This window comes from Myotis lucifugus, unplaced genomic scaffold (genome assembly GCF_000147115.1).
Source record: "Myotis lucifugus unplaced genomic scaffold, Myoluc2.0 scaffold_207, whole genome shotgun sequence".
Lineage (NCBI taxonomy): Eukaryota > Metazoa > Chordata > Mammalia > Chiroptera > Vespertilionidae > Myotis > Myotis lucifugus.
The window spans coordinates 181,017-208,483 of NW_005871255.1; the positions used below are offsets into that span (position 1 = coordinate 181,017).

At 40.1% G+C, this 27,467-nt stretch overlaps 1 protein-coding gene across 19 annotated transcripts in view; it reads left to right on the forward strand.

The window, feature by feature from the left end:
- SIPA1L1 (signal induced proliferation associated 1 like 1) overlaps positions 1-27,467 on the forward strand; it is a 322,135-nt gene that overhangs the window by 67,385 nt on the left and 227,283 nt on the right. For all 19 annotated transcript variants that reach the window (XR_002831389.1, XM_023761346.1, XM_014463336.2 and 16 more), the window contains one exon: positions 3,707-3,763. The gene's annotated coding sequence lies outside the window, so the exon portion shown is untranslated. The remainder of the gene's footprint in view (positions 1-3,706; positions 3,764-27,467) is intronic.

Genomic DNA, 27,467 nt, shown 5'->3' on the forward strand with positions numbered 1-27,467 from the left:
TTTTATTGATTTTTTACAGAGAGGAAGGGAGAGAGATAGAGAGTTAGAAACATCGATGAGAGAGAAACATCGATCAGCTGCCTCCTGCACATCTCCCACTGGGGATGTGCCCGCAACCCAGGTACATGCCCTTGACCGGACTCGAACCTGGGACCTTTCAGTCCGCAGGCCGACGCTCTATCCACTGAGCCAAACCGGTTTCGGCAAGATCTGAGATTATTAAATTAGACACCCCCTGACCCCCTCTTCTGTTAGTTGATTAGTACTTCAAATTTGTTTGCTTATCAAACAAACCATTTTAAGGGGTTTGCTTCTCTGAGTTGTCTTGACTTTTAACTGCCCTGTCAGTGTGGCTTCCTGTTGTATATTGATTGTCTTCTGCTATTCTGCTTGTAGATATTCCTCATCACCTCATTAATACATTATTTTCCTTGCCCATTCTTTATTTCCCATTACCTATGTTTGCCTTTTGCAACAAATTACTTCTTTCAGTGGGAAAGTCTGGTTTACAGAAAGATGGCATTTTACTGCGATGCAATTCTGTGATAATGCTGCATTTGAACTTACTTTGTTATGCTATTCTTTTCTGCACTGTTCACTGGTGAGCTGTTTAAGCTTTCTTTTTTTCCACCACACTGCTTCTATCCCAGAACTGAGCATGTTTCAATAGGTTTTTAGTAAAAGGTGTTGGGCTGGTTGATTGCTGTCTTAGAATTCAGAGTTTTCAGAAACTTTCAGCAGGGTAAGGGGAATTTGGTAGAGTGGCAAATGTGGTGCTCTACTAATTCATATGTAGTCAGCTCATGCCTATGTTTGTGAATGGTTAGCCCCACAGGTTTGGGATTACGCATATTGGGACTAAGCATATTATGTGTGATTTGGAATCGGGGGAGGGTAGCTGTGGGGAGTAGATGAACTGTCACAGCAGCCTTCTCTTTCTGAGAACAGCACTTGTCAGTTGTCTGATTGGTAGAATCTCTCTTTCCCCCTCAGTATAGAAAATCATGGGTTACAGGCCTTGAATTGCCCATGCCCACCCCATACCTTCGTTTCTTTGGTAGAACTAAAGTCCATCAGAGGGCTTGTTTTCCTTAAATAGGTTGGAGGACAAACTTCTCCTTAGCAGTTACACTAATTTCCACATTTCTCAGAAGGCTCAAGGAATAAAGCTTTTAGAAACCCAGAGCAGCAGTTACATTGCACTTAGTATACACCCACACATACAGGCTTTTCTTCAGCATTTTATTTTTCTCTCTCGCTGCTTTTACAGTGTAGGTGGCCTTCTCCGGATTGCTTCTGACAGGAAATTGAGCAACCTTTCTTTTTTGGAACAGAATATATTTTACTGCTGAGAGAGAGAAGGGAAAAAATGAAGTGTTTATGTTTTGAAATTTTATGATCAGTTTTTATTTAAAGATCAATTTAGATCTAGAAAAATGGAGGAAGGGGTTAAATTTCATATTGCGCACTAATATTTCTCAACCTTCTTAGTAATTTCTGGGCCCTTGTGTGTGTGTGTGTGTGTGTGTGTGTGTGTGTAATGCTCTGGGTGCTAGCAATGGGCAAAACTGGGAAAACAAGTATTAGGGTGGGACCTCATCCCCAAGGTGACCTTTCTTCCCCTAGCATATTGCTGGTTAAGGGATTTGGAGGGGACCCTCCCCTGACGTTTCCTCCCTTAGAGGAGGAACAAGGGGGCCGGAGAATAGCCTCATATGACTTCCATACAAGCCTGCATGACCACTCCCTTAATCATTAAGCCCCCAGGACAGTGAGGTTCTGGTCTGCATCAAATATTCTTAGAAACAAAGCCTCGGGTCTGTTGACCACAGAAACAGAGTTTTGGTCATAATAGAGATAACAATTAGGCCTCAGCTGTGTTTCAGCTCTAGGCCTGTAAAAGCAGCAAAATCAAATGAAGCTACTCCATGGCTGATTTAAGGGCCAGCTGCAATGACTATTGACCCCGTTGTACCAGTCAGTAGAGACCACAACCCTAAAGGAACACACCTGGAAAGCTGATGAATATGCTATTGAAATCCTTCCCTGAGATTTCCCTTAAAATCCCGCCTTTGGGAAACAGATAAAACCCCTGAAGAGGAAGGACCCTTCTTCCCCCTTCTTCCCTCAGGTGTGCTCTCTCTTTAGAGCAGTGGTTGCCAACCTTTCCGGCCTCACAGACGTGGTCCGCAGACCACCAGTTGGCAACCGCTGCTTTAGAGCATACCCTATGCCTTTCCTCCCGTTTCTTTCATCAAGGTGCATACTTTTGCTTTCTGAGTCCATGCAGCCCAGCTGGCTCACTTCTTCTGCCTCTGTGACTTTCTAGCCAAACTTAAGGACCAGGTCTGACTTTCTGGTAACACCTGGTGTCTTTGGCCATTACGATTAACAAAACAAAGTATGTATTTTGAGTGTTAGAAGTTCCTTGACCCATTCTGTGGGAGCAATCTGTAGACCAATTATATAAAAAATGCTAATTTTATTACCTGGAATATCTGACTCAGAATATCCTTTTATAAGTTTCTTTCCCCCCAAGTTTTCTTCTGCTGTGCAAACCATTTGATGATGGTAGGGTAGAAAAGACCTGTTGCAGGGTCGTCCTGATATAAGATCATAGTGTGGGGACAGAGTAGTCCCTCAGTAAGTCTCGTTTTGCATGCAGTTAAAGTAAGCTGTGAAGTGCTTTTATATTTGGCTGAATAAAGGTGGGAGCCCTAATATCCAAGGTGATAGGCTGGGAAGAGGAATTTTCCTTCTTGTCCCCACCAGGAATTGGGAATATCTGTGAGGGAGACTAAGGTCTTGTTCTTTTTACTCTTCTGTTTTCTATGTTTGGGAACAGGGTTTGGGAGGTAACATAATTTGAAATACTGTTTCAACTCAGCAAAAATTTAAAAATTGGTTTCTTGGAAGCTCTGATGGACATGTATAGTCTGGTTTATTTTAATATTTTTAGAATAGTACATGTACTGTAAATTATTAATATTGACCACGTTTGTGCGTTCTTTGAACTAATAATAAGCTTAGCAGTCACAGGAGATGCTTATGACTGTAGCTTATAAACCTACCTGAAGTGACCAGTGTGAGAACTGTAGAATTTATCAGTTATCACGATGGCTGGCTGCTTTGGAACAGAGCTTCTCAACCTTAGGATTATTGACATTTTGGGCTGGATAATTGTTTGTAATGGAGGCTGTGCTGTGCATTGTAGGGTGGTTGACAGCACTCCTGACTTCTACCCTTTAAATGCCAGTAGCATATCTCCCCCCTCTGTTGTGATTACCACAAATGTCCTGGCATTTCATAATGTCTCCTGGGTTGCCCCCTATTGAGAACCACTGGTTTGGAATAGTGGTTGCCATAGGCAGATGATGGACTAACTACATCAAAGTCACCTAGTTGGGGGAGGTTCTTACTCATTCAAGTCCTTGGATTTCTTCCCATTTGTGTAGATACTGAATAGCCAGGTTTAAGAATTTGTTAAGTGGGAGTGGTTATTAGTTGACTTAAATTTCAATGTGTTGAACTGTACATAGAGAGTTTACAAATGAAAGAGGGTTTTACAGGTAAAGTACATTTTGCAATTACGGTTTTATTTGTAGTAGTGATTTTCCCCTTTTTATTTCTATGAGGTACCATTGTTTGCTTTTCAAATGTTGAAAAGAACCTTGTTATACTAAACTTTATAATTATTTTAATCTAGGTTTTGAAAGAATACCTCAAGTTGGACTCAAAGGCAAGAACTTTGAAGTGGAAAAGGGTGAGTTGGTGGATTAGTCACTAAGTCTGTTGGGGGAAGGGAATGTCACTCAAGTGTTCATTCTTAGAAGGCCAGCTGCTTATAGCAAAATTGTGATTTAGCAAATGTGGATCCTATTTTTCCCCCCATTGTTTTTTCCTCTTTTATTGTTTTACTTCTGAGAGGCAGAAGAGAGGAAACCCCTGTTTCCATCTTTATAGATAAAATAGTTCAGATATTTTTCTGGCTACTTAAATTAGTAATGTGAAGGTTTTTTTGTTCATGTTTATGTTTCTGCTCCATAGTAAATGCATTTCAAAAAACCTGTGTTTCTTAAATTGTGATTGGAATTTATCACGTTCTAAATACGAATCCCGTTAACCTTGATACATTAGTTTGGAATATCCTGAAAGCTTATCCTGAAAAATTCTGAGATGGTTGGATGATCTACTGTTTGACAGACACTTGCATTTGATCATGTAGTGATTGTACTTGGGTACTGCTAGGTAGAAACCCAGTTCTGTCCTAGGCCTATCCTAATGTTTTAGTGGACGTTTCTCAAATATTTTCATTAGTTTAAAAGGGTATTCTCATTGAGAAGAATAACAGCTTACTTTGATTGAAAGAGACTTTTTTTTTGTAGGCTGAAAATGCTATAATATGCTCAACTCGTAAATTCAGATAAAACAAGTGGTTTGGGTTGTGAGGTTTCTTTGGTTTTCTTACTTTGTACTTAACCTTCATCTCAGCCAGATGCTGAAACAAAGGTCTTGGGTTTTTTCTTTGCTGCTTTGTCAGGAGCAGAAGCCAGTTGCCTGAGGAGTCAGCTCCTCTGACCACTGCATCCCCCAGGGTGGTCAAGGTTATCTGAGCACCTCACCCCTTGCCACCCTTGCTCAGAGCTTAGGGCTTCTTTCCTGAAGTCCGCTGGGTAATTGGAGCACTGCTCTCAAAGTGGCTTGCTATTTCTGACCTTCTTGAATTTCAGTAGGAGAAATTGGGGAATGATTATTTCTGAGAATGTTTTTAAACTACATAAGGACACTTTGCTTCTGGCACTTATTTGACGATTCCCAGCGTCATTCTTTTTTAATAGAGGTGGAATCTGAGAAAGAATTTTAGGTCTCTGTAATTTTTATCCATGAAGAGCCCACGTTTTTTATTAGCAACCAAATGAAAATGTGTCTTTGGGAATGTAGAATTCCTTAGCGGTGAGCAGCAGCCTGCCAGGCATGCTCCATGAAGGTAGCTGTAGCTCAGGTACTCTGTGAGAGAAGAAAAATCAGTGCGCATTATGGAGTGCTCAGTGGTTTCCATCTCAGTCTTGTAAAGTTGTTTTCGAGATTGTTTTTTCCCCCTCCTGAGCATCGTGTAGAAATGTGCACCTTCAGTGCTGTCTCTGTATGTCTTATGGTACTTTAACACTTTTGAATAAATAACTGCTGGTTGATATACTTGCGTGTGACAGTTTTAGCATGGGCCGTAAGTTTTAGTTTTCTTAGGAAGCCAAGCTTGTTTAAGCTTTGACGTCATAGCAGCTACACCTTGTTTTTTGAATTAGTTGCTTAGCTTAATAACCTGAGACTTAACTCATTTTTTGTTTAATGGCAGTCATATCTGAGGAGGCTGGTACTGCAGGTTGGGTGGGGGATTTTTCTCTTAGGCATTCGTACTTGCTCAGGTCTACTCAGACAACAGACGAGGGAGGCCATGATGGAACAGTTTTCTAGACCTGTTGCTGGCCTGACTCTTCCTTGGCCTTCTGAATGGGTCGTGCTCTTTCCTAAAGTGCTCTCCACGTAAGGGATACCTAAGCAATTCCCTTCCTCTGAAAGAAAACAAAAATCCAGAATGTCTGACAAACCAAAACCCAACCCACAAAACCTTGTGTTTTATATGTAGCTCTATGTGTATCTTATTAAATCTGTCATTCTTATATCTTTTTACTTATTTTTTAGTAGTATTGTTCTAGAACTATAAAAGTAAATGAAGAAAGCACACCTTTTCCCTTTCCTTTACAATTTTTAAAAATTGCTATATTCTTTGTAAATACCTAGCAAGAAACATAGAGTGATGTTATCCCAAGAATTGATAATGATATCTAACTACATTAAGCATTTTCCCAAGTATTATATTTTTATTTTGGATTTTCCCCTTCTTTTTAAAAAAAATATATTTTATTGATTTTTCACAGAGAGGAAGGGAGAGAGATAGAGAGTCAGAAACATTGATCAGCTGCCTCCTTCACACCCCCTACTGGGGATGTGCCCGCAACCAAGGTACATGCCCTTGACTGGAATCGAACCTGGGACCCTTGAGTTCGCAGGCCGACGCTCTATCCACTGAGCCAAACCAGTTAGGGCTCCCCTTCTTATATAGATAATTATGTAGTCATAGGTAGGTAAGATATTATTTAAATTTTTCAGTTATTTCAGTTTAGTTATTGCATCCCAGACTTCAGATTTTAATTGAGGAAATTTAAAAAACTCTCAACTTCTTCCTTTTTTACAAAATAAAATAAAAAAGAATAACATGGATCACATTTACTTAAACTGATAGCTTGCTGGTAGAATACACAAAAGTAAAGACATACTTTTTGTTGTTTTATGCGAAGTTCCAACTATTTAATAAGTGAAAAAACACTCCTAGACTTTTCTTGTTATATGTGGTAGAAGCAAGAAACCTAATAATCATAATGCCTTCCATTGGCCAACCAGGCCATAGAATGATGATAGAAGATTCAGAGGTCGGTTAAAAATGGACACGAGAGGGTAAGGGCATGTACCCTCTCATGTCCATTGACATGGTGCACCCTATCTCTCTTTTCCTCGTTATTCTAGCAAATTATGTTTTCATTACAACATAAAAGAAATGCTGTGCCAGTGACAAAGACAGTGACTTAAATAATAATGGTACTTTGAATATATTAACTCTAGGACGAATATAACTGAAATGTTTACCTTTAGTAGACTTGTTAGATTCTTTGTGTCAACCTAAATTGAAGTTTCATGGTGGCACTGAGGGTACAAAATGGAGATAACTTTTTAAGATAAACACTAGATGAAATTGTATGAACTAAATGCTAAATATAATGAAAATATTAAATATTTAGAGTAGCAAAGGGATGATTGCAGAGTTTTCCTTTTATCTTTGGCCATGATTAATTTGAATTGAGTTTGGCATGCCTTGAGGTCATCTCAGAATTATTTTATGATGCTTATTTATTATGCATAGCCTTCTTTGTTCTTGAAAAAAGAAAATTGATGAAATTTTTTTGCCTAGCAAACATTTTTATCAGCCTGCAGAACTGTGATATGACCCCTTCACATTTACTAATGTCATCATACCCTCTTCTCTTCCATAAGGACAGTTTATTCTCACTGAATCCTTATCTTGACGTTCTTCAGAAATTTAGAGTGCAGCGGTCCACCTCAAATAGAGAGATGCCTCTTTTAAGCTCATTCTAGTGGCAAATAGCACACATGGTTGGAAGAGTGCCTTATTTCTTAGTACATACCTCAAGTCATTTTCTGAGCCCTGGATTTGTACAAGTACAATTCTTCGTGATGCTACCAGGTGACCCTTTCTTGACTGTCTAGTTAATTTAAACTTTGCTGATAGGAGTGATTTGGACAAACATGTAAAGTAAGGAATCAGAAAATAGAGAAGTAAGAACACGAACTGTGTATGTAAATATGGTGGCGGTCAGGGTGGGGATTGTGCAGAGCTCTGCCCTCCCCTCCTGCTCTGGCCTGACTTCATAAATTGGGTGGGTGAATGCATTTGTGAAGACCTGGCTTCTGGGACCAGATCACAGGGTGGAACTAGAGATGAAACTTGTGGAGAGCTTGCACCTGCCATTTCTTTGTGATATACTGATGTTTCTCAAAAGGTTTGGGAAACTTAGTGGTGGGGGTTTGAGTTTGAAACCTGACTTTATTTAATGTTTGTCAAACTGAAGCATATTTTAGACTAGAGGCCCGGTGCACAAAATTCGTGCATGGGGAAAGGGGATGTGTCCCTCAGCCCAGCCTGCACCCTCTCCAATCTGGGACCCCTCGAGGGATGTCCAACTGCCTGTTTAGGCCCGATCCTGGCCTAAACAGGCAGTCAGACATCCCTTTCACAATCCAGGACTGCTGGCTCCCAACCGCTTGCCTGCCTGCCAGCCTGATTGACACCTAACTGCTATCCTGCTGGCCTGGTCACCCCCAACTGCCTCCCCTGCAGGCCTGGTCGCCCCCAACTGCCCTCCCCTGCAGACCTGGTTGCCCCGAACTGCCCTTCCCTGCTGGCCTGGTCACCCCTAACTTTCCGCCTTTGACAGCCTGGTCGCCCCCAACTGCCCTCCCCTGTTGGCCTGGTCGCCCCCAACTGCCCTCCCCTGCTGGCCATCTTGTGTCCACATGGGGGCGGCCATCTTGTGTGTTGGGGTGATGGTCAATTTGCCTATCACCACTTTATTAGATAGGATGTAAAAGGAAGTTGTAAATATCTTCACTGTTATTTGAGTGGCTTTCATCAAAATAATGCATGCAAAATTAAGGCCATATGCTGGTGAAGTCCAGTAGGCCATGTTCTTGGGGTCTTGGTACTCCTGGGAGGAGGGCTTTATTGTGTTCTTTTGGAAATGATTTTTAAGCAAGATAATGGAGAGATGAATAGGCTACTGCTCACATCTGCACATATTAAGGTCTCCAGCAACTTGAAAACACGAGAGGTGTATAGTGCAGCCCTTCCACAGGATGCAAGCCTCTTCAGAGCAAGAGAAGTTTCCAAACCATTGTTTGTCTCAGCACATGACTAGCTCTGCGTTCTTTCCAAAATGGTTTCCTTAATTAAAAAAAAAAAGGACTGATGGGTACTGTAGATGAGTCTTAAGGAGGTTAAATAATGAATGCTTACTGAGGAACTAATCACTGATTTTCTTCTCAGGGAATTTTTTTTTTTTTTTTAAAGTTTGTAACTTAATTCAATAAATGACCATTTTCTTTGCTGAATGATGCCCCCCCCCCTCGTTAATTGAAAAATAAATAGTTTGAGGAATTCACTAGGTTGATTTGATAGATACTGGTCTTTGTATAGGGACCTCTGGGCATGTTCCTGCCTTAAGGCTTTTGTAGTTACAAGCGGTAAGATATTTTACTTCTGTTGCCACTTGTTTCTTCCCTGGATTTATTAGTGGAACAGTTAATTCAATTTTAAGTAAAGAATTATTTGACAACTGTTATATAGAGAGATCTTTTTGCTTCAAGCAGAAATACAAAAAGAAATTCCCCTTGTGATCAAGTTGTTTTTCTAGAGGGGAAGACAAGACATAATTAAAAATTGTTATAATAAATTACCAAATGTATTAAGGCCTGTAGTGGAAATACAAGTAAAATGCATAGAGGGAGAATTAAATCCATCGGGGTGGGCATTGAAAGAACCATCCATCCATCTATTAAAAGAGGAACCTTTGTTTCCCCAAGTAACCAAAGCAATTAATATTTATTGTATAAAATCTGGATGTTTCTAAAAGGCACACAGATCAAAGTAAAAGTCACCAGTTCCCACCAGATCACTCAGTCTCTACCACCCAGAGATAACTATCCCTGCTTGCATTTTTACTTTTCATTTGTGAGATTTTTAAACATACACAAAAGTAGAGGGAATAGTACAATGAGGCCCCATGTACCCATCTTCCAGCTTTAACATTTATAGATATTTTGTCATTCTTATTGCATCTATCTTTTCCCTGCTTTGATTGATTGATTGGAGTTTTAAAATAGCCCAGGTATTATACCATGTCCCCTATAAATACTCCAGTTAGTATTTTTAACAGATAATGACTTAAAAAAATTAGTCACAGTATCATTAACCTTAATGACATTAACAATTATTTTTAAATATTTATTAGCTAGTCCTATAGTCTATGTCCAGTTTCCTCCATTGTCTCAAAAATGTCATTTTACAGTTAGTTTGTTGGAATCTGGATCCCTGTAGGATTAACACATTGCATTCCCCTCTTTTAGGTCTTTTTTACTCTGTAACATTTTCTGTTCCCTTCTTTTTTCATGCAGTTTATTGTGGGAAAAATTGGGTCATTTGTTCTTTAGGACTAATATGTTAGTAATTTTCTTTTATTTTTGTTCTTTTATGTAACCATGTATATATTTTAAAAGCAAAATTTGGATTATACTGTATCCGCTGTTGATAACTTTTATAAAATAGTTCCTTTTTATATTTAGCAATATAATGAAGACATTTACTGTTCTACAATTAGTTTTTATTTTCTGTTAGATCTTACAGCATTGCAGTAACTAAAAGTGAGAAAGATGCACTTGGTTGTATTTAAAACAAATCTTACATTAATGATATGTATTATAATAACAAAGTCTTCCCGTTTCCTCCCTCCCTCCCTCCCTCCCTCCCTCCCTCCCTCCCTCATCACTCCAGCATCTGTTATGGATGGATATAATATTGGTGATGCAATTCTCTGAATTGAGAATTCATTCTCCCCACCTGAGGAATACAGATAGATGGTTGTGTAAAAGACGGCTTGGCTGATAGTTCGCTGACAATGTTGGAAATAGAGAAGGTGAAGGTTGCCCATCTAGACCCTGATTTTATGGAGAGTCCAGTGCATGAAGGGGCCCCTCCTTATTATTGTTATCATAAGCTGACCTTTATTAAAAATTTCAGATTGTATTCTCACATCAACATAGACTACTGATGGTGAAGGATTCTAAGGGGTTAAAGGGAGCATGACTGTTTTAGTTTAGTGATGATAACATAATTTTAACATTTCTGTATCAGGTTCTCTTTCAATTACTGCCAAGTTTCTAGCCTGGGAAAAAGAATATGTGTAGAGGCTCACACTAATAATAATTAGTTACACCAACTGTGGCCATTTAAGTTGACAGTCTTCTGTTCTTCGTCAAAAAAGCCCCTAGCTTCATTTGTGATATTGCAGTTGCTCCTGGTAGTTTGTCTCTTGCATTTGATTAGCTTTTAATTTAGCAGTGGTTGCAGAGATATCTTTATTTCACCTTATTCTTTTTTTTTCACCTTATTCTTTAATACTAACTCACTTAATAACCCTATAAAGCCCTTGTGATATGATTTTCAAAATTAATTTTTAATCTAATCTAATAAAAGACAAACATGCAAATTGACCATACCTTCGCTACGCCTTAAGCCATGCCCACCAGCCAATCAGAGCAAACTATATGCAAATTAACCCAACCAAGATGGCGGCCGGAAGCCACGGAGCTGAAGTGAGCAGGAGGCTTGGTTGCTCCAGTGACGGAGGAAGCCAAGTTTCCTGGCCAGCTCTGAGCTCCACTGAAGGCAACAAAGTTTCAATTATAGAAGATAAATAAACCCCAGATACCTGCTTTCAGCCGGCCGTGACCACAGAGCTGGAGCGAGCAGGAGCTGGCTCTGAGCTCCAATGAAGGCAACAAAGTTTCAATTATAGAAGGTAAATAAATCCCAGAATAAAAAAAAGAAGAAAAAAAGGAGAGGCTGGGAGCTTCCGTCGCCAGGGGGCTTGGCCAGCCTGAAAATGGCCCTCAGCCCCTCACCCAGACTGGCCAGGCACCCCAGTGGGGACCCCCACCCTGAAGGGGGTGTGACCAGCCTGCAAACAGCCATCAGCCCCTCACCCAGGCTGGCCAGGCACCCAAGCGGGACCCCCACCCTGATCCGGGACACCCTTCAGGGCAAACCAGCCGGCCCCCACTCATGCACCAGGCCTCTGTCCTATATAATAAAAGGGTAATATGCAAACTGACCCTAATAGCAGAAAGACTGGGAATGACTGGTCACTATGACACACACTGACCACCAGGGGGCAGACGCTCAATGCAGGAGCTGCCCCCTGGTGGTCAGTGCGCTCCCACAGGGGGAGCTCTGCTTAGCGACAAGCCAGGCTGACGGCTGCCAGTACAGCGGTGGTGGTAGGAGCCTCTCCCGCCTCCTCAGCAGCACTAAGGATGTCCGACTGCAGCTTAGGCCTGCTTCCCGCTGGCAAGTGGACATCCCCCGAGGGCTGCTGGGCTGCCAGAGTGATGTCTGACTGTCAGCTTAGGCCCAGTTCCCCAGGGAGCGGGCCTAAACCAGCAGGTGGTCATCCCCCAAGGTTCCCAGACTGCGAGGGCACAGGCCAAGCTGAGAGAACCCCCCGAGTGCACAAATTTTTGTGCACCAGGCCTCTAGTAGAATTAATAAATTAGTCTATAAGGTTTATTCCTCGTTTCTTAACCCCTTCCTGGTTTCTCTGGTAGCTCTCCAGAGGCAAACACTTTGTTGATTGGCTGTTCTATAATATAACTAGAGCCCTGATGCACAAAAATTTGTGCAAGAGTAGGCCTTCTTCCCCTGGCTGCCGGCACCAGCTTCCCTCTGGCATCTGGGACCCGGGTTTTCCTCTGACCACTGGCAGGCACCTGGGACCCAGGCTTTTGCTCTGGCCCCAGCTTCGTCCAGAAGGACATCTGGTCTAATTAGCATATTACCCTTTTATTATTATAGATAGTATTGTATTTTTGTGTCTTAAAACTTCACATAATAGCCCTGGCCACGTGACTCAGTAGGTTGGAGCATCATCCCGTACACCACAAGGCTGCAGGTTTGATTCCCAGTCTGGGCACATACTTAGGTTGCGGGTTTGACCCTGGTCGGGGCATGTATGGGAGGCAACCGATCGATGTTTCTCTGTGACATTGATATTTCTCTCTCCCTCTTCCTCTCCCTCCCTCTCTTCCTTTTTCTAAAATTAATAAAACATATTCTCAGGTAGGATGAAAACAAGCAAACAAACTTCACATAATTGGTATCCAGTAACTTTTCTTTTCATTCAGTGACATGCTTTGGAGATCTGTCCATGTTAGTTCATGTAAATTTAGTTCATCCTTTTAAACTGCTGCTTAATGTTATATAGACTAGTCAGGAATATTGTATAGTTGTTTTTGTTTTGTGTGTGTGTGTGTGTGTGTGTGTGTGTGTGTGTTTTAACATTTTCCTATTGCCGAGCTTCTAGGTTGTTTTTGATGGAACCTGAGTACAAATAAGGCCCTGTCTTTGGCTCTGTGCACACGGCCATATGTTTCTCCAGGCAGTTGCCGGGTCAGGGGGTAGTGTAAGAGATACTCCCAAGTTGTTTTACCAGGGACTCCCATCGGTAGTGGGCAGGTTCTTTAACTCCACATGTTTATCTAAAGAAATGGTATGGGGAGGAGCTAAATTTGAAGAACCAACTTGTTTATAAATAAGTAGACCTCATTAAGTTCTAATACTTAGTCTTAAAATTTTTTCTTTAAGACTGGTTTTATTTTTTGGACTATATTTTGCTAACAGATTTGAATTTATACATAGAAAATTCTGCAATTAAATAGTTACAAGTAAATTATGATAATGTCCACTGAGCTTTTGTATAAAAGTGACACCTCTCTTGAGAATTTGTGCATTGGAGGTAAAGTTGGCTGTGAGGGTTGTCTTAATTGCTTCTGAGGTTTGGAAGGCCTCTTCAGTTAGCTGCTAATCTCTGTTCTAATGGCTAAAGAATGTGTTGTACATTCAACACAACACCCACCTCATTACGGACACCACAGGGAGAGGGAATACATAATTAAATGAGAGCCACTACGGCAGGAATAGGCAGAGTGCCTCCTTTGGTTTTCCTTAAAGGACATTCTTCAGAGTAAAGATGGTATATACACCCTTTTCCTTTCCTTTGATTGGTTGGCATGACGGGGAAGACTAATATAGCTCTATGTTCTTTTGATCTCTTAAGAGGAGAATGTAAAAATGATTTCGATTGATTATGGTCAAGAGCTCTGACTTTTGAAGTTGTCAGTCTTCATATGCTACTTCTTTCTCTACAAAAGTTATGCATATTTCCTTTACTTTCTAAAACCCTGTAACCGGAGGCCTCATCGGGATTCTGAGCCTCGCTCTTTTCATTTATCTAACGGGGCTGATAAGCCACAGGCCTCGCAGGGTTGCCGGAGTGCTGGGTGCCAGTGTGCTGCCTCTTAGGGAGCAAGTGCTCAGCTGCACAGACCAGAAAAACCTGAGTCCAGCCTGCTCCAGCAGACGAGAAGACCGAGGTTAGGAGTGTGAAGTAACAGTCAATCCTCCTTCAGTTTGTCCTAACGACTGAAGTAATCGCTGCCACACACCAGATCGCTTTGTGACTCTGCTTCTTGAGAAACCACAGAGGCAGCTTTTGCGCACAACCTTTTCCTTGCCTGGAATTTCCCTTTCTTCACCACCTGTCAGCCACCCTATCCTCCTTTGAAACACATTCAAGTTCATTTCCTCAGGAAGGCCTCTCAGGCTAATCCTACAGGTGGATATTATTTCATATTCACATTCACTCAACCATAGCTTTCACTGTGAAAATTTGAACTTACTTGTGCGTATCTTAGAAAACTCTTCTTTGTCCCCGTTAGTATTTATAAGGGACCTACACCATGAAATGCTGGTTATTTAGGGAAAAACAACTTCCTTACAAGAAAACCATATTTGCTAACAGTGCAATGTTATTTCTGTGTTTCGGAAAAAGAAGTCAACTGACAGATATAATTAAACCCTCAGTAAATACTATACCATGTTCTTAGCTCCTACTCACAGGCCTTTGTTCTGCTTTTTACACAATCACCTTTCAAGCCAGTAGGTCAGAGGTAAGGATTATTGTAAATAAATGGGAACAAAACTGCCCATTGATAATCCATATATCTTTAAACATGGATGAGTACGCCTGCAACTTGCTCCATTTTCATCTTTTTCCTATGCTATGAAAAGTGGTGGACAAGACAAAAATACCAATATAACTTTCAGGAGAAGTTACATGTGGACTGACTCGTCCATAAAAGATAGATGAAAACCAAGTTAGAAGCTTTTATAATTCTAAACATGAATGAATGCACAATTGAACAGCTGTTTCACTGTACAGCATGCACGTTTTCATGTAATTTCAACATAGAGTTGAATAGAGAACTGCTTCTATATGGCACCCATTTGTAATCAAATATTTTTTTGGGGGTATGTTAGGCCCTTCTAGGAATAGGGAGGAAGTATTACAGGTAGCTCCTTCCCCAGTACACACAGACAAATGCATGTGTTGGTGGGTCTGTTAGTATGAAAGGACTGCAAGGCCTTAGTTTATATTTGGGGTGTGAAGGAAAAGAGAGCTAATAGCATTTTAGACCAGGAAGGAGCCTTAGCTGGCATCTGTTCATTTTATAGATGAAAAATGGGTATTCCCAGAGATCAAAGGTTTGCCCAAGGTTGTGTTACTTTATGACACTCAGCTCCAAGCCCTGAATTTGTGGAGGTGGGATATCACTAGCGATGCGTTTCTGAGAAACTTTAGTATTTCTTTACCTATTCAGGGACCTCAGAGTATTTCCTAAGTAGTTTATCTTTTGTATTTTTAATACTTAGAAAATTAGGTTTTTGATGGGGTTTAAGGCTAGAATTTTTTCTTTGACTATTCTTTAGCGTGGCGCCCATGAGCTCTTTTCCTGAGAAGACATAGAAAACCGACACTTCGTTAAATTGGAGTTTTATTATTATCTTATATTGCAAAATAGATAGTTTTTTGAAAAGCATTTTAATCGCCTTTGTGTAAAACATTTTTGGAAATCCTAGGCAGTTTCATAGTTTCACCTTTACAAGTGTTGGCATTAAGTTAATTATGCCTAACTTCTACTGCAAAGACAGGATCTCATCTATCTCCATGTTCCTTGCAGCTCCCAGCACAGTGAAATGGTTAGAAAGTTCAGTTGGAGGATAGTTTATCTGAAATGTCTCTCTCTGTTTTCCTAACCAAATCCTCAGTGAGAATTATTACTTCACCCTTCTCTGCCCCTAACTTTTCTCTTCTATGTCATTGTGAACCCAGGATTGAAGGAAACCCCGAAAAGAATTGTTTGACATTTGAAATAGAAAATTTCAAAAAAAAGATCACTAGACCAGACATAATTTTGGATCTGATTTGTTGAAGTCTTACCTCATGACATATAGGGTGGGGCAAAGGTAGGTTTAATAATGCAATCACTAATAAATAAAAATAGAAGAATAAACTCTGTGTTTCTTGGACTCACATCTGGAGACCTACTTTTGTCCCACCTTGTAGTCTCCAGATTCTATGAGTACAGAGATGAGTTGACAAGGCCCCTACCTTTAAGGACCTAAAATCTAGTAGGTGAGGCAGGAGTGTATTTAGGTGCAATAGTGGCAATATTAGAAGTGTTAAAGCAGTACATGTATACTTGATATTTCTCATTAGTGATATATAGAAGGATATGGATACCATGGATGGTGTAAATTCAATCATAAAGTAATTAGGTTTTTAAAAAATTAAAGTTTAGGCCCTAGCCAGTTGCTCAGTGGTTAGAGCATCGGCCTGTGGACTGAAGGGTCACAGGTTCGATTTCAGTCAAGGGCACATACTTTGGTTGCAGTCATGATCCCTGGCCCAATTGATGTCTCTCTCACATTGATGTTTCTCTCTTTCTGTCTGTCTCTACTTCTCCCTTCTACTCTCTCTAAATATCAATGGGGAAAAAAATACCCTCAGGTAAGGATTAAAAAAAAATAAAATTTTATGTTTTAAATAGCTAATACATGCCCATAGAGTAAAATCCAAAAGGTTATATTGTGAAACTAAACTGCATAGTTTACTTGGATTTCACTGGTTTTTCTGCTGTTACCCTTTACTTTTCCAGGACCCAATCCAGAAATATCATATTGCATTTAGTATATATGCTTTTTGAAATTTAATTTTACACAGATGCTAGAATACTGTACTATGCTTTCATTCCTTTTCATTCTAGCTTATGATTGTACTTTATTATCCCATTTCTTGATGATGGACTTGGAGTTGTTTCCGATCTTTTGATATTATTAACAATGCTACAGTGGCTGCCCTTGAACTTGCAACTGTGCTGGTTTATGTAGAGGAATTTCCGGGTCCAAGATTATGTATCTTCATTTCTTTGATAAGTATGGTTAAACTGCCCTCCATAGACAATGTACACATTTACACTCCCATTAACATTGTATGCCTTTCCGCTCTTTCTGGCTAATAGTGTTTGATTAAACCTTTTGGTCCTTGCCAGTTTCATACCCGAAAAAGGGAATTTCGTTGCTCTTTTCCTGTGCATTTCTCTTGTCCTATGTGAGGTTCAATATACTGGTGTGTGTTGAAGAGCCGTTTTTCTCCCTGTGAACTGACTCTTGTGATCCTTTGCTCATTTACATAGGGAGATAAGCCCTTTAAATGAAAAAATGATTAGCACCTTGTGATCTTTTCCCACTGGTTTATATTTTGTCATTAATGGTAAATTTTGCCATGTATGAGTTTATTACTTTTGTATAATCAAATTTATGAGTATTTTACTTTATGGGTTTTGGATTTTATCTCCTACTTAGAAGAATGGTTTTATGCTCTTCAAGAATATGAAAATGTCTCCTGCTTTCTTTAATACTTTTGTGGTTTCTTATTCTTAATTTTTGACCAATTTGGGAGTGTTTTGGTGTGAGTCGGTATCCTCTTCTCTTTTCCATGTGGCTGCATAGTTGTGCCTATACCATTTATCAAGTAATTTATCTTTTCTGCACTGATTTTAAGTGTCCCAATTTATCCTTCATCCCTTTATCTCCAAAGTATTTTTAGAATTTTTAGTTCATCCTTTTATTTTTTGGTCTATTCATGAACTATTTCACACTTTAAAAATTAGTATATATTTGTAACACAGTTTACCACCTGCCATGTATTAAGGCTCTTCTCCTTTATTAGTCTTCCTTTTCATAATTCCTCTTGTTATTCTTGCTCATTTATTTTCCCTTATGAACTTTAGACTTAGATTCTGAATTTCCAAAAGAATATCCTGTTAATCTTACTGGGAGTGTGATAAACTTACATACTACTTTAGGTTTTTTTTTGTTTTGTTTTGTTTTTAAAGCATGAATCCTCTAGGAATTTGTTTGGCATAACTCAAATATTTCTTGTATTCTGCTTTTTAAAAAGTTTATGTTACAAAGATTCATTACTGATAATATAAACTGCAGTTACATATAATCTTATATTCCAAGCACAATAAACTTTACTGTTTTCATATATTTCCTTCCATTTTCCCTACACGTCTGGTGATGCTGAGTCAAGTTTTAGAGTCTTTATTTTATTACTTCATGTTCTGTAATTAGCACAGTACTATGAATACAGTAGATGAATGTTTAAAATCTCAATTAAAAAACAAAAACAAAAACTCATTCAGACTGCTGTGGGGTCCTTGCTGGAAAGAATTTGGGAGCACCAACAGTGTGGTGAAACCCAGGAGAGGAGGTTACGGGGGGCTGGCTGCAGGTGGGCAAAGGGAGGGGGATGAGGGACACTGTAATAGTGTCAACAATAAAAAACACAAAAGAGCCTGGCTGGTGTTGCTCAGTGGTTGAGCATTGACCTGTGAACCAGGAAGTCATGATTTGATTCCCACATGCCTGGGTTGCTGGCTCGATCCCCAGTAGGGGGGTGTGCAGGAGGAGCCGATTGATGATTCTCTCTCATCATTGATATTCCTCTTTCTCCTGCTCCCTTTCTCTCTAAAATAAATAAGAACATGTTTTTAAAAATAAAAAAATATTAAAGAAAAGAAAAACAAAACTAAGCTGTATGCATGCATACTCCATAACCCCGCAGTTGCGTTACTCAGCATCTACCTTAAGGAAAACATGTGCATCTCTTCAGTGAGGCTTAGGCTCCATGTCAATGGCAAGTACAGTGCTGCTTTTTATAGCACCTATGGCCACCCTTTCCTTTTGGCCATTAAATACTGTTGAAGATGTGAAATCGTGTAGAACTGGGTCATAGCCTGAGCACTTTTAATTTGAGTCTCCACCTTACCCTTTTAGTTTAAAAAACAAACCAACATCAACAGAAAAATGTGGCTGATCACATTGTTTTCTGAAGCCTAAATACCACTGTTGGATTTTTCATTTATGGGTTTTTCATTATGGAAGAATAAATTAATTTATCTGTTAAAAACAAAACCCCACAAAAAACAAACAAACCAACAACCTCTTCAGCATAGTAAACATGCTAGAATCAGCTAAATCTTTTCTTTCTTTTCAAACTTATTAAGCCATCACCCACATCTTCCCCCAGTTCTGATCATTCCTCCTTCCCTGCTGAAAATCATCAGGAGCCAGTGTTCCTGACTGCAGTGTCCTTGTGTGTGTCGGGCACAGAAATACTCTAATCCCCTGTGGTCCTCCTCCTCCTGTTCTCACTCCTGCTCAGTCATCGTAATGAATCCTATTCTTCACAAAGATAAGATGAACTCCACCCACTGTAGCCCTTTTATCTTCTCTTCATTCGTTTTGGGAGTATAGCCTCTTCATTCCTATCTAGGATCTCAAATCTATACCCCATATCTTTGAAATCTTTATTTCTACGGATTCAGAGGATTCCTTCATTAAACAAACATTTTTGTGCACTGTGGTGGTTGGCGGCGGGGGGAAGTGTGGTTACTTTCACATCTATAGCCTTGAACCAAGATTGCATCAGAAAACAGAAAATGGTATTGTGCAGAGTCCTAGGAAATCGCCTCCTTCATTTTCTCGACATTAGGTTGAAGGGAGGGAGGAGAGAACAGAACCACTTGGTAACCTGGGGATTAAGGGAATCAGGGAGGTTGAATTGGAATGTTTAAACAACCAAGCGGCAGTTGGATTGCTGCCTGGGGTTTGGGTCATGCTCTCATGTGCTTCTCTCTGCAGCATGCATGCCTCCCTTTTGGACCAGTTGGAAATCCGTGGGCTGGTTACTATGGGAATTGATGGGTGCTGCTGGCAGTGGGAGAAGGAAAGTTCTTGGAATTGATTCAGAAATCATAGGAGAGCAGAGATTTTCCCCCCCTGCCTCTGGCTTCCCTGCTTACTGTTCTTTCACTTGATTAACTCACTTGATTTTAGCTTCGTGAGAGCATTTCTAATAGCTCACCTCTGGTGTCCCAAGGAGAGGTGGGGCAGTCGTCTCTGGGCAGACATCACAGAGAAGAGGATAACACAAGGGATGGCTAGCTTGCCCATGAATTTCTGTTTCAGCAATTGGCTCCTCAGGCTTTGCTGAACTCAGAATTAAATCCAAGCTTCTGGTTCTTTTACTACTACAGACAAGCAGAGAGGAACCCAAATATTTAATTCCAGAATCACAACCTTTACCTCTTCTTCACTGCTGCCACCCCTCACATAAAAGTGGGGAGCGGCCCCGCTGGTGTGGCTCAGTGGCTGAGCATGGACTTAAGAACCAGGAAGTCATGGTTCGATTCCCGGTCAGGGCACATGCCTGGGTTGCAGGCTCTATCCCGGGTGAGGAGTGTGCAGGAGGCAGTGGGTATTGATTCTTCTCTTAACTTTATGTTTCTATCTCTCTCTCAAACTACATTTTTAAAAAGGCAGGGCGGCATTCAGTTTTTGTTAGAGGTTTGCTGATTCTGAAATGGTGGAGATAGAAACCAGATGTTTTAATGAGGTGACCTCCACATTGGAAAAAGCGAGTGTTCAAAATATATTTTATAAGTCAACCTTCATTAATCTGATTAATCAAGGACTTTAAAAAGTCCTACCATAGTATATGCTAGTTATTTTTATAACTACTCATGAATATGGAATGTGAAGCATTGATTTATTTTTCTAAGAAAAGTATTTGTCTCGAGGAGAGGAGAAGATTAAATATCGTGGACATTCTAAAGTTCGACAGGACAGAAATTTCCTTCCTGACATTTTTGGTTTCAGTTCACTGTTCTCTGTTGTTTCTGATTCTTTTACCACTAATGAAAACCTTATTCGTGGAAAACTTTTGATTTTTGAGAGATTTTGGTGAGTTCCTTCCCTGGATATAAGACAGCTGTCTAGATCTGTTCAAACCTGACTTTGGGGGTCTTAGAGGTGCTGAGTCACTTGGCAGAGCAACTGTGTAATGTTGAGTTACCTCGTGATTTGGGTAATTTACTTCTACAATTTTACCACCCCTTTTTAATTCATTTAATTCCTGTTCTGTGGTGAGGAGGAGGGACTGGAAAGAACGGCCCTCACCCACAGGCCTTGCCCTCCCGGAGCTTCTGATGGAAGCCAAAGTACAGGGAAGGGTGTGGTGAGTTGTGTTAGAGGTGAATTGGTGAAGTGTGGTGGTGGTGGTCCACAGTTAAGTGACCTTCCCTGGGAAACCACAGAAGTAAAGGAAGTAGCAGGCGAGCGTCTGGGGCTGTGCCCACCTCTAGCACGTCCATAAGTCACAGCTACTATTATCTGAATTTAGTCTTAAAGGTTAAGGGACATTTCAACAGGTGTTTTCCTTTGTTTCGCAGCCCCAGAATCTCAGTGTTCTGATTTTTATTTGTGTGCTTTGATTTATATCTATGTAGCACTTGAAACCTAAAAATACTTGTTTCTAGTGTATTTATTCATCTTAGGGCCTGCGGTCTGCCATTTCTAGTGTATTTATTCATCTTAAGTCCTGTGGTCTGCCAGGCAGTCTAGGCTTGGGCTGTAGACATGCCATCAGACGGGGAGAGTCTGATGGAGAAAAGAGGTCATATCATGACAGAGAGGAAGGTCGCTAATCCTGAGGATGGGTAGGGGGTAGAGGGGCCCAGTATGGGAGTGAGAGTTCTGCACTGATCCTTTACCTTTGTTATTCTGCTGTGAAATGGATGCAGCTCCTCCCAGTTGACCAGTGAGAAAGCTGAGGCCCTTGGTGTTTGTTTCTTTTCCAAGGTAAGTCCAAGGTCAGACCATCTACAGTTGTTAGAATTGAGATTTAAACCTATGGCAGCAAATGTCGTTCAGAAGCCTTTAAACCTTGCAGAGTAGTTATTACGGCTCCTGTGTTGTTCAGATTGAGGTTAGCAAGGTAAGTACTGTGCTCAAGGCCTAACTGACACCTGGCAGAGCTGAGCTTTGCATGACCTTTGTTTCTAAAGCACATGCTCTTTCCCCATAGAGAGCCCACCTTGTGGACATTCAGCAGAGGAGGCAGTAACAGAGAGGCTCCATGAGGCAGCTCTTCCATTAGGCATAGTGGTGTGGATGTAATTTAGAATTACAGACACATGTCAGTGGGCTCTTATTGCAGTTGAATCGATGTGAAAAGGCACAGTAAGAAGGAAAGTGAAGAATGTGCTCAGGTAAGAGAGAATAATAGTTCATTGTGCCTGGAGTGATGGCTTCCGTGGAAGGGTATAGAGAGAAACCAGTTGAAAATTGGATTGAAACTGACTCATCGAGGACTTGGAATGCCTAGTGAAAGGATTCAGACCCTTTTTCATAGTGTTGAGAAGCCATTGATCCTTTGGGGGCAGGTAAAGGTGGTGGATGTGATTTATTTTTCATAATGAATTTGAATTTTATCTTTAGCTATATCTTTGAATGAAATTAAAATTATTCCTAAATTCCTTAAACGATAGGGCTAAGGAAAGTTAAGATTCCGTGGGCGGGGGGTGGGGGGGCAAGTAAGGTTTACTGTCCAGGAAAGATCGTGAAACCTAATTGTTTTATGGCTGTAATTCTGAGTGTATAAACTTTCACAGGATTTTGTCAGCTTGGTGAGTTCATGGCTGTGAAGGACTGGAAACATGGTATTCTCATAAATCTATTTGAATAGTGGTACTTCTGTGACTTATTTTATATACACAGCCACTAAGTCTGCCACAGATGGGTTATTTATGGATCTGTTTCAGATCCAACGTCTTGCACAGGGAGTCTTTCCCATGGGGCATAAGGCCAGCCAAAGCATTTAGATGGCCTCCACTGGGCTGGCCTCCCTGGCCCCACACAGGAGTCAGCTCCAGCCAAACCTCTGGTGGCTGCTCTCCTTGTATTAGTGCCCAGAAGTTCCCAAAGTGTTCTGGTTGAACCTTGAGACATGTAGAGTATTTTAAAAAATACAGTTGTTGAAGATTATACTTTTAAATAAAATTTTTCTTATTTATTAATATCAATGTAAGGAGAAAATTTGTTCAAAACTAGTTAGGACTGATTGTGAAACATGTATTTTCGTTGAGCCTAGAGGTGGTGGCACAGAAGGATACGGTCTGAAAGTTTCCTACAATTAGGCACCAAGTTTGTCTTGTTCATAATTGTCTCTTCATGACTGAACTCAGTGCGTGGGATGCAGTAAGTCCTAAATAAATGCTGTTTAATGAATGTTTATGATGAATCTTGGGTGATTGTTGCTATGGAGTAGCTATTGCAGTTGATGGAAAAACTGGTGAAGTTTTTCATTAAGTCTCTTTTTTCCTGGTTCTATAGGTTTTGTTAGTGATAAAGATTTTTAAACCCTTGTCTAATATATTGCTTGAAAATGTTAATAACACTTAAAAATTCTTTTTAGATACAATAACCAAATAGAACAGTAACTAAAAATATAAAATCTTGTAGGCTAATTAAAAAATGTAGGATTGCATTTTCTTCCATTCTCTTTAGAAAGAGTCACATTAAGATATCTCCCTTCTGGCCAAGATTTCACTTACTTGATTCAAAGCCCAGAGTATAGAAGGAAGTGCAAGAAAGTTTGCACAAGCATGGAGCAGTAATGAGATTTATTTTGCCCCCAGCAACTTGGAATTTATTTTTGTAATTCTAGTAGTTAATAATGAAAAAAATGTTTTTTTGACATTTAATAAAAAGTTAATATCTTAATATTAAATATGATTTGTTTTTCTGATAAAGTGATATAAAAATATGGGAAAGGGTGATTATTTAAAGATTGGGTCACCTTAATAGATCCTTATGTTTTCTTCAATATAATGTAGCATCATAGTATGACATGTTGCATGTGAGGCGATTATTGGAATATCCTTTGGAAGTTTCTGGACACTACACATCTGGGAGCCAGTATACAGTAGTAGGTGGAGAGAGAAATTTTATGCTTATAGATCTTGAGTTAAAAAGTCCTGAGGTTTTATTTATTTATTTATCTTTTAAAAATATATTTTATTGATTTTTTACAGAGAGGAAGGGAGAGAGAGAGAGTTAGAAACGTCGATGGGAGAGAAACATCGATCAGCTGCCTCCTGCACACCTCCTACTGGGGATGTGCCCATAACTAAGGTACATGCCCTTGACCGGAATCTAACCTGGGACCCTTCAGTCCGCAGGCCAATGTTCTATCCACTGAGCCAAACCAGTTAGGGCCTGAGATTTTATTTTTATACTATAAGAAATTCCATAGTTTCATTCATCTCTGAAAATATTTAGCCTTTTATAATTTCACTTGAGGCCCGATGCACAAAGATTCGTGCAAGAATAGGCCTTCCTTCCCCTGGCTGCCAGCACTGCCTTCGCTCTGGCCTGGAGCCACCTTCCGCCTCTCACCTCTCGCCTTGTCGCGTCAGTTTGCATATTCCCTCCTTACTGGCTGTGGGTGCTGCCATCTTTATTGCGAAGTGACATTTAATTTGCATATTACTCTTTTATTAGATAGGATTTTATAATCCTATTTTGCAGTACTATTTCTAGTGTGAAGGCGGCAATTGATGCACTGTATATAAGACCTTGGTGGAATTCTAGACACTGTCTGTTGTTTTTAATGTTTTTTATAAGGAAATAATCTTTTAGGCCAATCAATATGTCAATGTTGACAACTGGTTATATGTAATCATTGATAAAGAATTTTACCTTTTTATACTTGTTGTAGTTCCTTGTAATCCTTCTAGTGAGATTTGAATGAGTGAAAATGGAAGTTGGTTTCAGATGGAAGCCACTTATCAAATTGAAGCACATGTTACCGATATTTAATGTACTCAAGATGATTTACACAACAGCACCCTTGGGAAACCAACTAATACGCTTGCAGGAGCCCTTCTTGACACACTCTGTCATGACTAAGGGATTTTTCTTGATGTTTACAGTCTTGCTGTGCTAAAGTCTGTTAAGTAGAATAATTTCTACTGTGTAGAATTTAGACTGTTGAGACCAAACTGAATTCATAATAATATTGTGGCATATCCATATATCTGTAGCTGCAGTTAGAACAGCCCTTTCCTTGGAGAGAAAGGAAGCCAATCTTCCTGGTGTTGAAAAGCACTTGCCTAGGGACCCCCTCTGTATGAGCTCTGTGGAGTCTATCCCTTGGCGCCTGCATAGGTGGGCAGGAGAAGCCACTAGACACCCGCCCCCCGCCCCCCTAGGGGATAAATAACATGTGAAATCCAGACAGGCTTGGACACATTTTTCTTTGATCATCAGTTTCTGTCCAAGCTATTCTATTATAGTCATTAAAACAAAATAGAGCATGACATTTTTTGTTTGTTTTTTTGTTAATACTCACCCAAGGATATTATTTTCCATTGATTTTTAGAGAAAGTGGAAGGGAGGGGAAGAAACACAGAGAGAGAAAACATTGATGTGAGAGAGACACATAAATGTGTTGCCTCCGGCATTGAGACCACAACCAAGGTATGTCCTCTTGACTGGAACTGAACCCACAACCTTTCAGTCCGAGGGCTGATGCTCTAACTATCGAGCAAACTGGCTAGAGCTAGAACATGATATATATATATTTAAAGTCTCAAAAGTCAGAGAGTAAGAGAGAGGGAGAGAGAGAGTTAGAAACATCAATGATGATAGATGCTTCCTGCATGCCCCACACTGGGGATCAAGCCCACAACCCGGACATGTGCACTAACCGGGATTGAACTGTGACCTCCTGGTTCATAGGTCAATGCTAAACCACTGGGCCACACCAGCCGGGCTAGAACATGACATTTTTAAAGGTTAGATGCCAGTGGTATGAGAACATTCCTTTTTGGTGTGTGTTTAGATACTCTGGGGCTCTAGTTTCTTGTGTGTGTTTATTAGCAGGTGTGTTAGGGAAAGAGCCAGGGAATTCATGTCCCTGAAAGTAATATCCTTGGCCACCTCTTAGGTGTCCAGAGCCTTTACAAATAGTGTGGTGCTACAGCCCTTCCCAGTCCTCTGGGACACAAAGAATGACTGTATTTACTTCCATGAGACCAGTATAAAATCTCAATCAAATAAGCATTCATTGTGAAAAAAATAGAAGTATACCATGCTGTATTTTTTCTGGGGGTTATAGGAGAATGTTCTGAAATCAGAGGAACTTGAGAAGACAGAAGTTGAAAAAATTCCCGGACTTTGCTGATTCGTGGTTCTTAGAACAGGGAATGAATGTGCATCAAATTTGAATGCCTGAGACCATTTCCCATCTGTAGTTCCCTGGTTGTATTTCTTTTGCTCAGCCTGAAAGATAAGGAGATATGATTTATTTTTTTGCAAATAGTTTGTGTACTGAGCAGGACTGTGAGAAACAAGACTGACCTCTTTTCCTTTGGTTCCTGGAGAATGGTGTTGACAGTAGGCACTGTGCAGCCAGGCCCAGGAGGTGCGTGCTGCTCACTCCTTTATTTGCACAGAGAGAACAACTTGGTTGGACTCTTTAGACTTTACCCCTACATGCTGTCCAGTTGTAGTTTTTATAGCATATGAAGTAATTGGGAGTAACACTTGTAGCTTTGGGAAATTTTAAAGAAGTTGATTATGTGATCCTTCCCAATAAAGTCTGGAGTGGGGAGCTTGCTTCTGGCACCCATTCTGTGCCCATAAGAGCCAGTTCCTAAATGTGTATGTGTTGGGGGGAACCTTCACCCCAGGAGCAATTGGTACCCACATTTAAAAGGTTGAGCAAAAGCTGGCGGATGCCAAGTTTAAGTATAAAATATTTGTGATAATGAACTTTAAAATTGGGCTTACATTCTATTTGGGGAGAGAAAACTTTTTTTCTGTGAAATAATTGCAATTAGTGGAAGTCGACATGCAATCTAATTGCTTCCTATGACCTATCCAAGATTAGAAAGAAAATCCATTTAGCAAGCTGAAAACATAACTGGGCATTTTGACTTCTGATGTGTGAACAGGGGAAGAGAAGGTAAATTGGAGAAACTCTTGTTCTTCAAAAAGTGTGACCTCCTTATTCCCTGATATGCTGAGGATTCTCAGTTGTCTGAGGCCCTGATAAGAGTCGAGGATAAGAGTCAAGGTATAGTGTCCCACCATTTGGAGAAAATACTTATTGATGTGTCTACCCCACATATTAAGGGAGATAAATAGTTTTCCCCTATTTCTTTTCTTGAGATGAGAGAAGTTAGCAGCTAGAGCTAAAGCTGAATCCTGTACACCTACACTAATCATGGTTTCTGGGGATTTTCTTTAAAAACAAAATCTGATTTTAGTCTGGCAGAATCTCTGTTCTTAGCCATGAATGGAGAGAAAGTCTGGACAGTCGCTGATTGGTTGTACTACTGCTGGTTAGCTGTTTCAGTGCATATGTGCTATGTGGAGATATGCATTTGATATTAATATTGGGTAGCACAATTATCTCTTACTAAGTGTTAATATTCTGATGAGTGTAAAAATCTTTGTTGTCTGTAACAGTTGGATGACAGGTATTTCTTACCTGAATTGCTATTGCAAAGTACACTTTTCCTCTTAGTTATTGTAGTAGTTTTACCAAACAAAATAAGTAATATAGATAGTAGGTGATTCAACAGAATTTTCAATTAAAATAAAATAGTTTTTCATACCTTTTTGTTTATTCTAAAGGATTTTTTTTGCTGACTAGGTAATAGATGCTTATTTTAGCTAATTTGGAAAGTAGAAAGGGACAAGAAAAGGAAATCCTCATTTATGTTTCTAATATTAGTATTTTCTTAAT